The sequence below is a fragment of the Marmota marmota genome, unplaced genomic scaffold (assembly GCF_001458135.2).
Source record: "Marmota marmota marmota unplaced genomic scaffold, marMar, whole genome shotgun sequence".
Classification (NCBI taxonomy): Eukaryota; Metazoa; Chordata; class Mammalia; order Rodentia; family Sciuridae; genus Marmota; species Marmota marmota.
Window position 1 is genome coordinate 15,067,967 of NW_025999998.1, and position 12,023 is coordinate 15,079,989.

Consider the following 12,023-nt stretch of genomic DNA (forward strand, 5'->3'; position numbering starts at 1 on the left):
GGCGTCCCGCTGCATGATTTTGGGCAGCTTGCTCTACTGCACCCTCTAGCATAAATGCTCTCCAATCCAAGTATTTCCCTGGGGAAACACAAGCGCGGACTAGACTAGCCCAATCTGAAGGAGTCATGCAAAATCTAGTAAGTCCCTCCACCTGAGTAAGGGTGAAAGCGGCATCTATGCCATAAGTGCGGACAGATTCTGCCAAGGTTTTAATTATCTTAAAGTCTAAAGGCTCATGATATCTTCCCCTGTTATTGTCCTGAAATACAGGGTATGCAAGTCCCATATCTGTATTAACTGTCCTCCAAACTTGCGCATGAAAAGATCTCCCGGAACCTTGGCTTACCCCCACATACGGGGGTGGGGCAACCGGCACCATATCTCCTTCTAGATATTCTACCTCCTCCTCCTCAGGGTTTTGTTGACCAATATTAGATCCCTTCCCCTTCTTACAGTAGGCCTGCGTGCCCTGTGTCTCCTTTTTCTTCTTTTTCATTTTTATCTTACGTAGTTGTTGTAGCAATATATCAAGGTCCTCAGAACTCTCTGAGTCGCTTGTGTTCTCAGGCGTTTTTAATTCGGTCAAGTCTGGGTAGAGCCTTCTCCTATTTTTATTTTCAGGCTCTTTTGCCTTCTCACTACTCTTACTCTTAATACTCTCTGCCACTTCACTATGTGATCCTTCAGATTTTTCCTCATGTAGTTGCTCAAGAACAGCTTGACCCTCACTCACAGCTTCTTGGCATTTACTATCTGCTATACATCCTCTAACTAACTTCCAAAGTGGTATAACACCACCCTCTAAGGTGCCTTGTTCACGAGCGAAATCTAGATCTTTCCCTAATTTGTCCCAGCTAGGAATCGTAAGACTCCCTGAAAAGGCAAACCAAGGAGCTGCTATATCAGCTTCTCTCAAAAACATCTGCAAAGTGCTCTGCTTTACCTTAAGTCCTTTTGAACGTAGCAACCCATCTAGGGCCAACAAAATTGGGCTTGAAGAGGTAGCGCCCATAATGTCTCCAAAGATATAATGAAAGTGAAAGTACAAAAATCCCTGCTCTCTCCTTTTCTACGGAGGAGCGTTCCGTTCTATGAAATCCCCGCTCTCTCCTTTTCTACAGAGGAGCGTCCCGCTACTTACTTGCGGATTCCCACTTACCTGGGAACTTACTGGTGCACCACCCTGACTGCTGAAAGTTCTGGATCCTGGGTTCGAGGAATATTAATTCCCCATACGGGCCACCAATTGTCTCGACCCCTCGCCGGCAAGGGAAACACGACACAGGATTCTTCTTTCAACAGTTTATTCAGGCCTTGAGTCATCTATCATCTTCTAGCGCCCGCTCCCGACACACCCAAGCACAGCTTAATAAAGCCCCCTGCATCCCAATCCCAAGCCGCCACGTGGAGCTCTCTCATAGGGTGGTAAGGGATTGCGTGCCAACTCTCCATAAAAGGAGTTGTTTATCACAGGCCACAGTGGAAGCCGGCACCATCTTCTAATGGCGGCCACGGTCTATAAGAATGGCTTACCACAGCTTTCATTCATTGTCATAGATGAGCTAAAATCTGGTGACCTTAATGAGAGAGAGACAGAAGAAAGAACCAGATGTATAGTGATCTGGGCTCAAGCAGAGATGCTTTCTGGAGACCGGGCTCCTCTCTGTGATGATGATAAAAGCCCTCTTCCTAAACATGTTAGGATCAGAATGAAACAGGTGACTCATTTCATCATTCTCATTCATTTTAAAATCAAAGGAGCTTGAAAATTAATTACTTTCTATTTATTCCACAATTGTGTTATATTCTTATAAGAATTTTGTGGAACTCTTCATATAAGATAATTAAAACTGAAATAAAATTTTAAGATTATTATATAGCATTTAATGAATCAGAAGCCATTGTAGTGAAAATTAGATATATACTAAATATATATGGGTCAATATATGATTATATTTCATTATTATATACATACACATGTGTGTATACACACAAACACTTGTACACACACATACATATGAACAGTGATACACACCATACAAAGGCTATTCCAAATTGAGCAAAAATTTGGTGGAAAACAAAATTAAAAAATCATTATGGAGCAATTGAGATGATGGCAAAAGTGTTTAAATGAATTCTTCTTAAAATGTAATTTTATCTATTTTATGAAGGACTATTTGGGATAATCCCAATATATTTACATCCAAGTACTTTTCATATGAAAACAGGAAACTGAATAAATATCTTATTAAGAAGGTGTTGATATTTGGAAAATAAATCCAAAAGTGTCTGAGAAAAAACATGTAGCAAAAAGTGAGATACTCATTTTCATACCTGGTATTCTGCAATGACCCTAACTGAAAAAATGCCCAGATCTGAGATTGACCTGACAACTTATGGCTTAGAAATAAAGCCCAAACTCTATCAACTCCAACCACAATTCCACTACTAAGGCAGTCCGACTGCTTAGATTTGCAGACCAAGTGCACGGTTTCTTATTTAATTAAGAAAAATTAGATGACCCAAGTTTATTTAACAAGCAATTTAAGGAGTACATCCCTGAAACTAGGCTGTTGATTCAATTCTGTGTCACATATTTCAAAGTGTATGGTCTGGCCTCAATCACGAGACACTAAGTATACTACAAGGTAATGACAAAGGGGATGTGAATCAGGTTTAAATTTGTCAAGTGTGAGATGTCCCAGGTGTCAGTGTGAGTGTGAGAGGAAGAGAAAGGTGAGTGGCTAATGGGGTGAGCAGGCAAGGGATGTTTTCCCCTTCCCTTTATGCACATTTTAAGTAGAAAATTATATTCATGTTAATTTTAAATATAGTGTTCAAAAGAGCCAGTTTCTGACATTACGTATATTTGTTTTCAGTGATGCAGGGCCTAGGTCTTCAGTAGGGCCACAGAAGGGAGCCAGGCTGGCTTTGGCCAGGAGACAAGGATTCATAGATGAACTGGGCTAGATTTAGAGAAGTAGAGAAAAGGACATGAAGGTAGATTTCTTCAAAATCCATTTTGGTACCATTTTATATGTTCCACATGGAAATTTGATTCCCTGGCAAACTAGTGATTTTATAATATTGCTAACTTCTTTTTGGTAACTAAACAAAATTACCCTTGTGGGGGAGAGGGGGGTTAGTTTGTCAGAACAGCTCCAATAACAAAATACCAGAGACTAGGTGGCTTAAACAACAGGAGTTTATTTCTCAGAGTTCTAGAGGCTAAAATCACAAGATCAAGGTGCTGCTTTCTCCTGGTACCTCCTTGGCTTGCAGATGGCTGTTTTCTTCCTCTGTCCCCACGGGGCCTTTTCTCTGAGCATATATCCCTGGTGGCTCCCTTTCTTCTGATAAGGAGACCAGTCCTATTGAAGTAGGATCCTCACCTTAATTTCATTACTCCTTTAAAGGTCTTATCTCCAAGTACAGCATAGTCACATTTTGAGGTACTAGGGGTAGAGGATTCACTACATAAAATTTGAGGGGAGAAAATTCTCTCCATAATTACATGTTATGACTGAAAAAAGAAGGAGATGCTAATTGCATTGTTTTTTAAACAGTACACAGTACTAAGTGTGTGCTTATTTAATTGAATATGTTATTGAGTGAAGGCACATAAATGAACTTTAAATGGACAGTGACGAAACAAGTGTTTCAGATCGCGATTTTAAAGTGGAGTTACCTGATAAAGACTTAGAATCCAGTGGGGAGATAGAGCACTTCTCAGAGAGATAGAGCACTTCTCAATTAGTCCAAGCTGACCTAGCACCTAGGGAGGTGTGGCCCTCCAGATGAAGACATCCTGGCCAGGGTGTGGCAAGGGAAGCAGAGAAGTTGAGCACTTCAGAGACACTGAGAATCAGTCATGACTTAGTCTTATTTTCAGACATACATAAATTTAGAATTCTTCTTGTGAATAAACCAATTAAACTATTTTTGCTTTTCTAGAAAGGCTTTTGAAGTTATTTGTATTATCTCCATGGTAGTGTATCAGTACAAAACCTTCCTGTATTTTTTTCCATATAATCAAGTTTTTCATATAATCAACAATAATGGCGATGACTAGAACAACACAAAAATCTTGAAATTTGCTTATCTGATATTTTCTTTGAAAAATTATATTTTTCTCACCACTTTGTTAAGTAAGCAAAGTCATTTTTTTAAAAATGTTATATGATTTATTTTATAATAATATTGGTAAAATATACTCAGAGGTGAAAATAAACATTTAAATAATGATACATGTACATGTCCATTTTTATTAAGGTATAGTAAAATACATCTATTTTTGTAATATACTCTTGTTCATAAAAGCATCATAAATATTATTATCAAATATTATTGTAGCTGCACAAAATTAAAAATCCAAATTGTACATATCTCAGTAAATAAGCTTTCACATGGATTATTAAAATGCTAATTTATACTTTTACTCTAAAAGCCCAATAGTACATTATTTAATTGTGCCTTAGGCGCAATTTTTGTTTAACTCATATTTTCATTTTATATATTTTTAGAAACATGAATAAGAATAACATCAGGAAAAGAAAGTATAAGAGCAAAATAGGAGTAAGTTGGTCATTTAATATGTAAAAATGAGTTAATTTCAATTGCATGTATTTGCTCATCCTGAAATGAATAGTTATTTTATGAAATATAATTAGAAGCAACATTGTGTAGAAAAATATTATATCAAAAAGTGTATGAACATTAACAGTTGAAATACTCAACTGGAGACTATGCACAGAATTATTACTGTGAAGTGGCTGATAATGTATGTACATATGCATCAGTTGATGATCCAAGATGAGCGAAGTCCTTAAAGTCATCACATAATAAAGTAAAAGGCAGAGTTGTAGGAATGAAATATTCTACAGGGAAGAATATGTGGATACTTTGATCTCTCTGCCCTTCTTATAGCTACAGCCTCTCCAGCTTCTTTGTAACATAAAGACAAAGACCTGTTGAAACATTAGCCACTCTCTGATACAAGGGATCCCAGGATGTATCTGGCCTGGCATGTTTTTCGAGGAGAACACTGGGGTACCAATTTGAAAAGACCCCAGGGCCTTTTCTCATATTGCAATTCTCTATTTTTTTCCCAGTTAAACACATAATCCAGATATAATATCAACCCACATACTACAAGAAGAAAGAAGAAGCATTTTTAAGAGATACAGAGGGAACCTTAGGGGATTTTACTATGTAAACAATTATTAATTAGGTTGGGAGACCTACAGATGTTTCCAGGACTCCAGATGTGTGCATATCCCATTGATGTTTCAGATTCACATGCACCTCCCCACAAAATCCAAGAGACATGCTTTAAACAAACAAACAAAAAAGCACTGTGCTATATATACCTTAAATCAGATGTAGCTAAAGGGAGTTGTTTTATGGTTTCACAGACTATAAAAACAAATTGCCTGTGAGGAATGCCTCCATTGGCTTTCTCTTTACACAAGCATAAAACACAGGATGCAGACAACTGATGATCATGCAGATTTTTCACCCTGGAGAAACAAAATGAATAAAAATAATAAAAGCATATAGGTCCTCTATCTTTTAAGTTGTTTACAGAGAATAGTTACTGAATTCAATATGACTCTCAGGCCCTATCAAGAGTAAATTCTACACCCATATACACGATCCTGTCACCTTTATCAGTTACCCCTGGGTACTGAAGCATGGTCAGGGTACATTTTCCAGCTAAGTGAGATGGCCAAGTTCCAAACAGTTCATTTTAATGGCTCATAATAAAAGTCTTTCTGAGTTCTGATGTTTTAAAATTCATTTATTAAACATAATTTTCTCTTTCCCAGACTTTACAGTGACATTTATTTCTGTGAGGCACTGTGCTGGGCTATAATCGTTTGTTGCTCTCTCAGTCACACCCTCCATTCCTGCTCAAATATTGGCTTCATTCATTATTTTAATGACATTTTTCTCTACTACTCTGCAAGTCCCATCAATGCAGGGGCACATCTGCTTCTCTTCCCATGGTATGTCCATTGTCTGGTACTGTAGACATGTAATAGACATTCCACGATGCAAATTTCAATCATTCATCTGCAGCCTAATTAATATTTATGTAGATAGTAAAATCCCCAGGAATGTTGATTAAATATTCAATGAATAATGGAATTAATTTATGATTAAATGAATTGATGCATGGGAGGATGAGGAAAAGCTTCAGTGAAAAGGAAGTGTTTGAGATTGGTAGAGTCTTCTCACTCATTTGATGTGTATCATACAGGTCTAATCAAATAAGCCCTGAATTCTTTTTTTTTTTTTTAAACTCACTTTTGTGGCACCAGATACACATTGTTATGGCACATTTTAATGGAAATTAGACTCTTAGGTTTCTCTCCAGCATTACAATCACAGTGTCTCTTGTGTATCTAGGAAACTTTCCAAGGGTAACATCTCAAGCGTGTTCCAAAACATCACTGCCGCTGGCTCGAATTCTGACCTCTGGGTCTTGCCGACACCAAGCAATAGCAGCTGCTCAGGCTGTTGCTTCATTTCAAACATTTGTTGTTTGATGCATCTGTCACTTCTTCTGCTCACTCTGTGGAGAAAAAGGATCACTGCTCTTTTGTTATGCTCGAATTCGGGACCCCCAAAGACCACCAGAGACCCAAGATCCATGTAAGCAGCAAAGAGGTGTTTATTGCGAGCTAGTTCGGTCCTCCGCACGCACACACAGCAACTGGTGACGCTGAGAGGCCCCGAGCCCAAGGTTTGCAGCATTTTTATACATTTTTTGGAGAGGGCAGGGACTTCACATACATCATAGCCTCTTTTAGCAAATCATCACACACTTCGGGAAAATCAAATAACAACTCTAAAACATGATTAGCACATTCACTGGCGGGAACAAGTTAGGTAGGTGTGATTGGTCAGTACAAAGGGGTATTCGTTTGAATTGATTGGTTTGAGCCAAGAGGGGTGTACGTGCTGAACTACATGGTTTCCCAACTTGTTATTAACCACCATAAACCACTGAGAGGGTTATCTGGCATCCCAGGTATTTCCCTGTCTCATGCTGATTGGTGGCTGCTAGGGGGCTGCTATGGATCCCCACCTAGCCTGACTGAGTCAGGGACACCTGGCGCAGCAGATCTCTCCTGTTATTTGTAGATAAACAACTTAGCAGGGTGGGAATGTGCTTAGGAGTGCTCTGTGGGTTTTTCCAAGGACTAAGGTCATGTCCCTTCCTTGGACAGGCTTTGCTCTGAGGTAGAGGCCGGTTTTTCATTCTCCCTGTACAATTCATACCCAATGATGAGTTTTGGGATTGAACTGAAATTCAATGACATAGAGATTTAGGTGTAATTCTGAGAACCAACCTGAAGATTTGGCACTATTAGAAGAAAGAAACTGGGAAAACAAAAAACAAAAAACAAACAAACAAAAACTACATTGTCCTACTACCTACTGCCTAAACCCAGACTATCCCCAGGGCTTCATCCTGGGCCAATTCCTTGATCTCTGTGGTTCGGCAGTCTCCTCACCCACTTTTCGCACCAATTCCCATTAGAATTGTCCCACTCCACTTTGTGAACACTCAGAAGCTGGCAAAACATAAAGGCAAAGTATCTTCTCTTAGCCTTGGAGAGATGTATCTTTTGACCCGTGTCCCAGGCATAACTCCTGAACCTTTGCTTCCTAACCAAGGATTACCTCAAAGACCCCATAATCTCAGCAGATACTCAGATTGTTAGCTTTCAAAACCAGGGATATTCTTACTTATCATCATCTTGTTATGCTGAAATAGACAAATAGATATTCACCTTGATTTATTCTAGTTCTCTCCAGCTATTGCTGTTTGCTTTTATTGATAATGATAATGTTCATACAGTATTTGTGCCAGTCAATGTAGTGGACATTTCTAATGATCAGTTTTGGCACAGACTGTGAACTAGGTATTGACAGTAACTTTTTGCACAAAAAGAGGCTCAGAAATGTTAAGTACTATGTCCAAATCATTCTGCTGATAAGAGTTTACTGCATGATTGAAATCCATATCAAATGCAAGTCAAAGCTTGTATGGTTTACCATGATGGCAGTGGTTTCAAGAGTATCTGACTTAATTTAAATAAAATCTTGACAGCATCATAATATTTAAAATTGTTTTTCATTGGTAAAAATGCCAAAATTTACTATATCATTGTAAATAAATTAGTTTTATGTATCTTTGAAATATTTCAAGCAGAAATTTAAAGCTAATACAGTGCAATACTTGCATTGAAATCATGAATATTTCTGGCTATTTAAGTGTTGTTATGAAAGTATATTATTGGCAAGAAAGTATGTTATATTCAAAAGTAAGTGTGAAATATTACAAGTATGCTTTTATTGATTTTGCTAAAAATTCATGTATATTTAAGGGGAATAGTAAGATATGACAGTGTGTTTTAAAGATACTATTAAAAAAAACTATGATTTTTTTTTCCATTTCAGTTTAAGCTTATACTCTATATATGGTACTGAACTTATTAGAGATTATAAATTTCCTCTATTTCTGTGAATTTCACATAAAGGGCAAAGTAAGGTTTAAAGATGGCAAAAATTCATAGATTTAATCTAGAGAGAGGGGAAATCCTCAGATTCTCAGAGTAGAGTTAGGAACTATGAGTCAAAACTCCAGGTTGAAGATGTGTTGTGTTAATTAAATTAAAAACAGAATCTGGTGACTGACAATGAAGAAAGACACAAAACTGTAACATAAAACCTTAGATGTCTGGGATTATTCAGTGATCAGTCAAGAAGCTCCTTATGTCTGCATAACACTTTATTTATTGTTTATGGATGTTTTTAGGTGCCCACGGTAAGCCAGGCATTTTGGGTGTCAGATATAAAAATACCTAAATTATGACTCCTAATTGCAGAAGAGCTCTTCTACCCTAAAGAGAAGAGGAAAATGATAACAATTATATATTTATATTTATGTACCATAGGTATATATCCATCTGCATATGTATACATGTATCACATGTGTTTGTATCTATTTATAGTTGTATATACATATTTTCATTATTCTTTATGAGATGATCAAAAATTCAGGCTTCCTTTTACTCTCCTCATGCATATAAATAGAGACACATTTAAACATTTCACTTGCAATATTTTCTGATTGTCAAAAACCTGGGCAAAGTGAATGCCTTTTGTTGGTAAATCATATTTGTATGTTTCTGCCAACTTACTTTGGTGCACAGCAGGTCACTCTTTTAAAGAGTCTTCATTCTTTGATTCCTCTTGCCAACTTGGCCTCTCCAATTCTGTTTTCTAGCATTCCATACTTGGCAGTCCTCTCTGGGTTTCAGCTGCCTCCAGCTATTGTTCCTGACCTTTTGACCTTCATGTATCTGTTTGGCACAGCCCTGGGTTTTTGCAACCTCGGAGTAGCTGAGGACAAGGTAGTTAAAAATCCATTATATTGAGAAGAGAGTTTAACACCTTTAGAAGGAAGAAACAAGTTACCTATTGTCTTAGCCAGTGCTTAGCTAAGTGTCTAAAGTGTAATATCCTCTGGCATGCGCTCAGATAACTCATTCACATTCAAAGTGTTTATTGGAAGTTCACTTTGCTGGTCCTTTGTGAGTCATAAACTAGTACTTTGCAAAAAGGCTTTCCAAAGTTGAAATTATGGTGGGCAGTCAAGTGATTTACAAGATGATCTCTCTCAAATTAACAATATTCTTACACTGGATGTTTCACAAAATTGGGAAATAGAGCCAAGTGTATGAAAACCAGTCTCCAGAGCAGGAGCAACAATGGCCTCTGGTCTTGAGATAAAAATCAAGCTGTTGTTTTTCCAGGATATTAGACTGCCCCAGTCTGCAATGGATGCCATAGGTGAGTTTGTGTCTTCTTGATTTATATATAAAGGGAATCAAACAGCATATATTCTTTCATGCCTGACTTATTTTCTTCCATACTATGTTTGCAAGAGTTAGCCATGGTTTTGCAGAATTTTCCATGTTGGATGTAAATGAATTTCATTCATTCTTATTGCTGTAGAATGTTCCTTTAGGTAAATATGCTACAATTTACTAATTTATTCTGCTGATAAAAGCTAGTTAGCAGTGTCCAGTTTGGGTCTGTTATGAAAAGTGCTGCTGTGAACATTTCTGAGCACATTCTTTGGTGAACATGCATACGCATTCCTGCTGACCATAAAAACCTAGAATTGGAATTGCTGAGTTGTAAGAATTCATTCACTCAACTTTAGAACTGCCATTTAGATTTTCGCTATGGTTGTAACAATTTACACTTCACCAAGATAAAAGAATTCTCTGATTGTTCCACATCTTTAACATTTGCTACTTTCTGTCATTTTTTTTTCTGCCATTCTGATGACAAACATGTCCCTTGTTAAAGGGACAGACCATCAGAAATATCGCTCACTTGTTACCTTAAGTGAACTTGATGTTGGCAATGTTAACTAGTTTATTTTCTTTTAATGAAATGCATCTGGGACAGATTGAGTGCCTTTATCCACTGAAGGCTTTCAATAGTGAATGATCTCCCTCACCCCACTCTCCCAAGTACAGATGATCTGAGCTCACAGTTACCATGGTCTCCTGAGAAAGCAGTTTTGCTAAGATTTCTTTCTTCTGATTTCCTTTGATAGAGATGCTACAGGCTTTTTTTCCACTAATTAAAACACACTCTAGTTAAACAATATATGTGTTCCTAGAATGTTTCTATTCTGTTCATGATTTATGGGTAGTCCAGAAGTGGCCATTTACTTGTGGCATGGCTACTTTGTATTTTTCAGAATCCCATTTTTTCATTTCAATGGTGAGGACTGAAAAACAGGATGTTTCCTCTGATGACTTACATTTCTAGAATTTTTTCTTGGTCAAAAGCTCAAGCCTGTTGACCTAAACTGTCTTTTTGACAAAAAAACAAAATTCAGGAGGGAACATGTTGATATCTTATTAACTATTTTGTATACTGCCTTTGTACTTTTTCCTCTATTTCACTTCTTATATTTTTCCAAATTGTACCATTCTGTATTATTTATTTTAAAAATGAAGAATTGAAGTGATTTTCATATTTTTCTAGAGCTATCAGAAAAACATTTCTGAGTAATAAAAGCATAAATCTTACTTCGGAATTCTTCCAGTAGGTTGAAAAAGTCTGAAACTTCTTTCAGTCATATATACAGTGAGATGATCCTCTGAATTCCACAGATTAATTGTACATGTGATGTTTCTTCAATAACTAGTTTTAATCAAAACATAAGCTTTTCCACACTTCATTTATAAATGCATCTTTGAATCTCTCTTTTTACTTTGTATAAAATATCTTTTGCCATGTAAAACTGTAACTTTAAAATAGACAAATGTATCTAGCCTTCTTTTTATGGTTTCTGAGACTCCTGTTATGCTTAGAAAGATTTTCTCTGAACATTTACATAAATATCTTAAATTTTTCTCCAAAATATTTTTTTTTAAAAAAGGAATAAGATTCCAACTCCATTTTCTCTAGGTGGAAAGAAAAAGGAAGGATCCAATTCTGTTTCTTTCTAGGTGGACAATCAGCCATAGCAATATTATTTACTTAAATTAACAAATCTTCCTCATTTATTTGATTAAAACTACATAAATACTAGATCTTTCTGTGAATGCTCAATCATATATAACTAATAAATTTATATATTCTTGGGTCAATATCACATACTTTTATTTCAGTGACTTTATAATTAAGTATCTGGAAGTCTCCTATTTTGCCATCTTGTTATTATTCAGTGTTTATAAATTTATTTGCTATTCTTGAGACTTAGTCTTCTACAACTTGAGATTTAGTTGTGGTTCTCCAGAGGAACAGAACTAATGGAATGCAGATATAAGAGAGAATTAGAAAATTAGAAAATTAGATTGACTCTCATGGCCAGAGCCTGCATAGTCTCACAATAATTGTTTGCAGGCTGGAGAGCCAGAGAAATCAGTAGGTGCTCCATCCAAGAAGCTGGGAGCCAAAGGATAAGAGAGACCAATGATGAA

The 12,023-nt window shown here is 36.8% G+C and overlaps 1 long non-coding RNA gene across 1 annotated transcript in view; it reads left to right on the forward strand.

The window, feature by feature from the left end:
* Positions 1-9,645: 9,645 nt before the first annotated feature.
* LOC125617908 overlaps positions 9,646-12,023 on the forward strand; it is a 43,678-nt gene continuing 41,300 nt past the window's right edge. The window contains exon 1 of the long non-coding RNA XR_007349046.1: positions 9,646-9,867. This is a non-coding gene — a long non-coding RNA (uncharacterized LOC125617908). The remainder of the gene's footprint in view (positions 9,868-12,023) is intronic.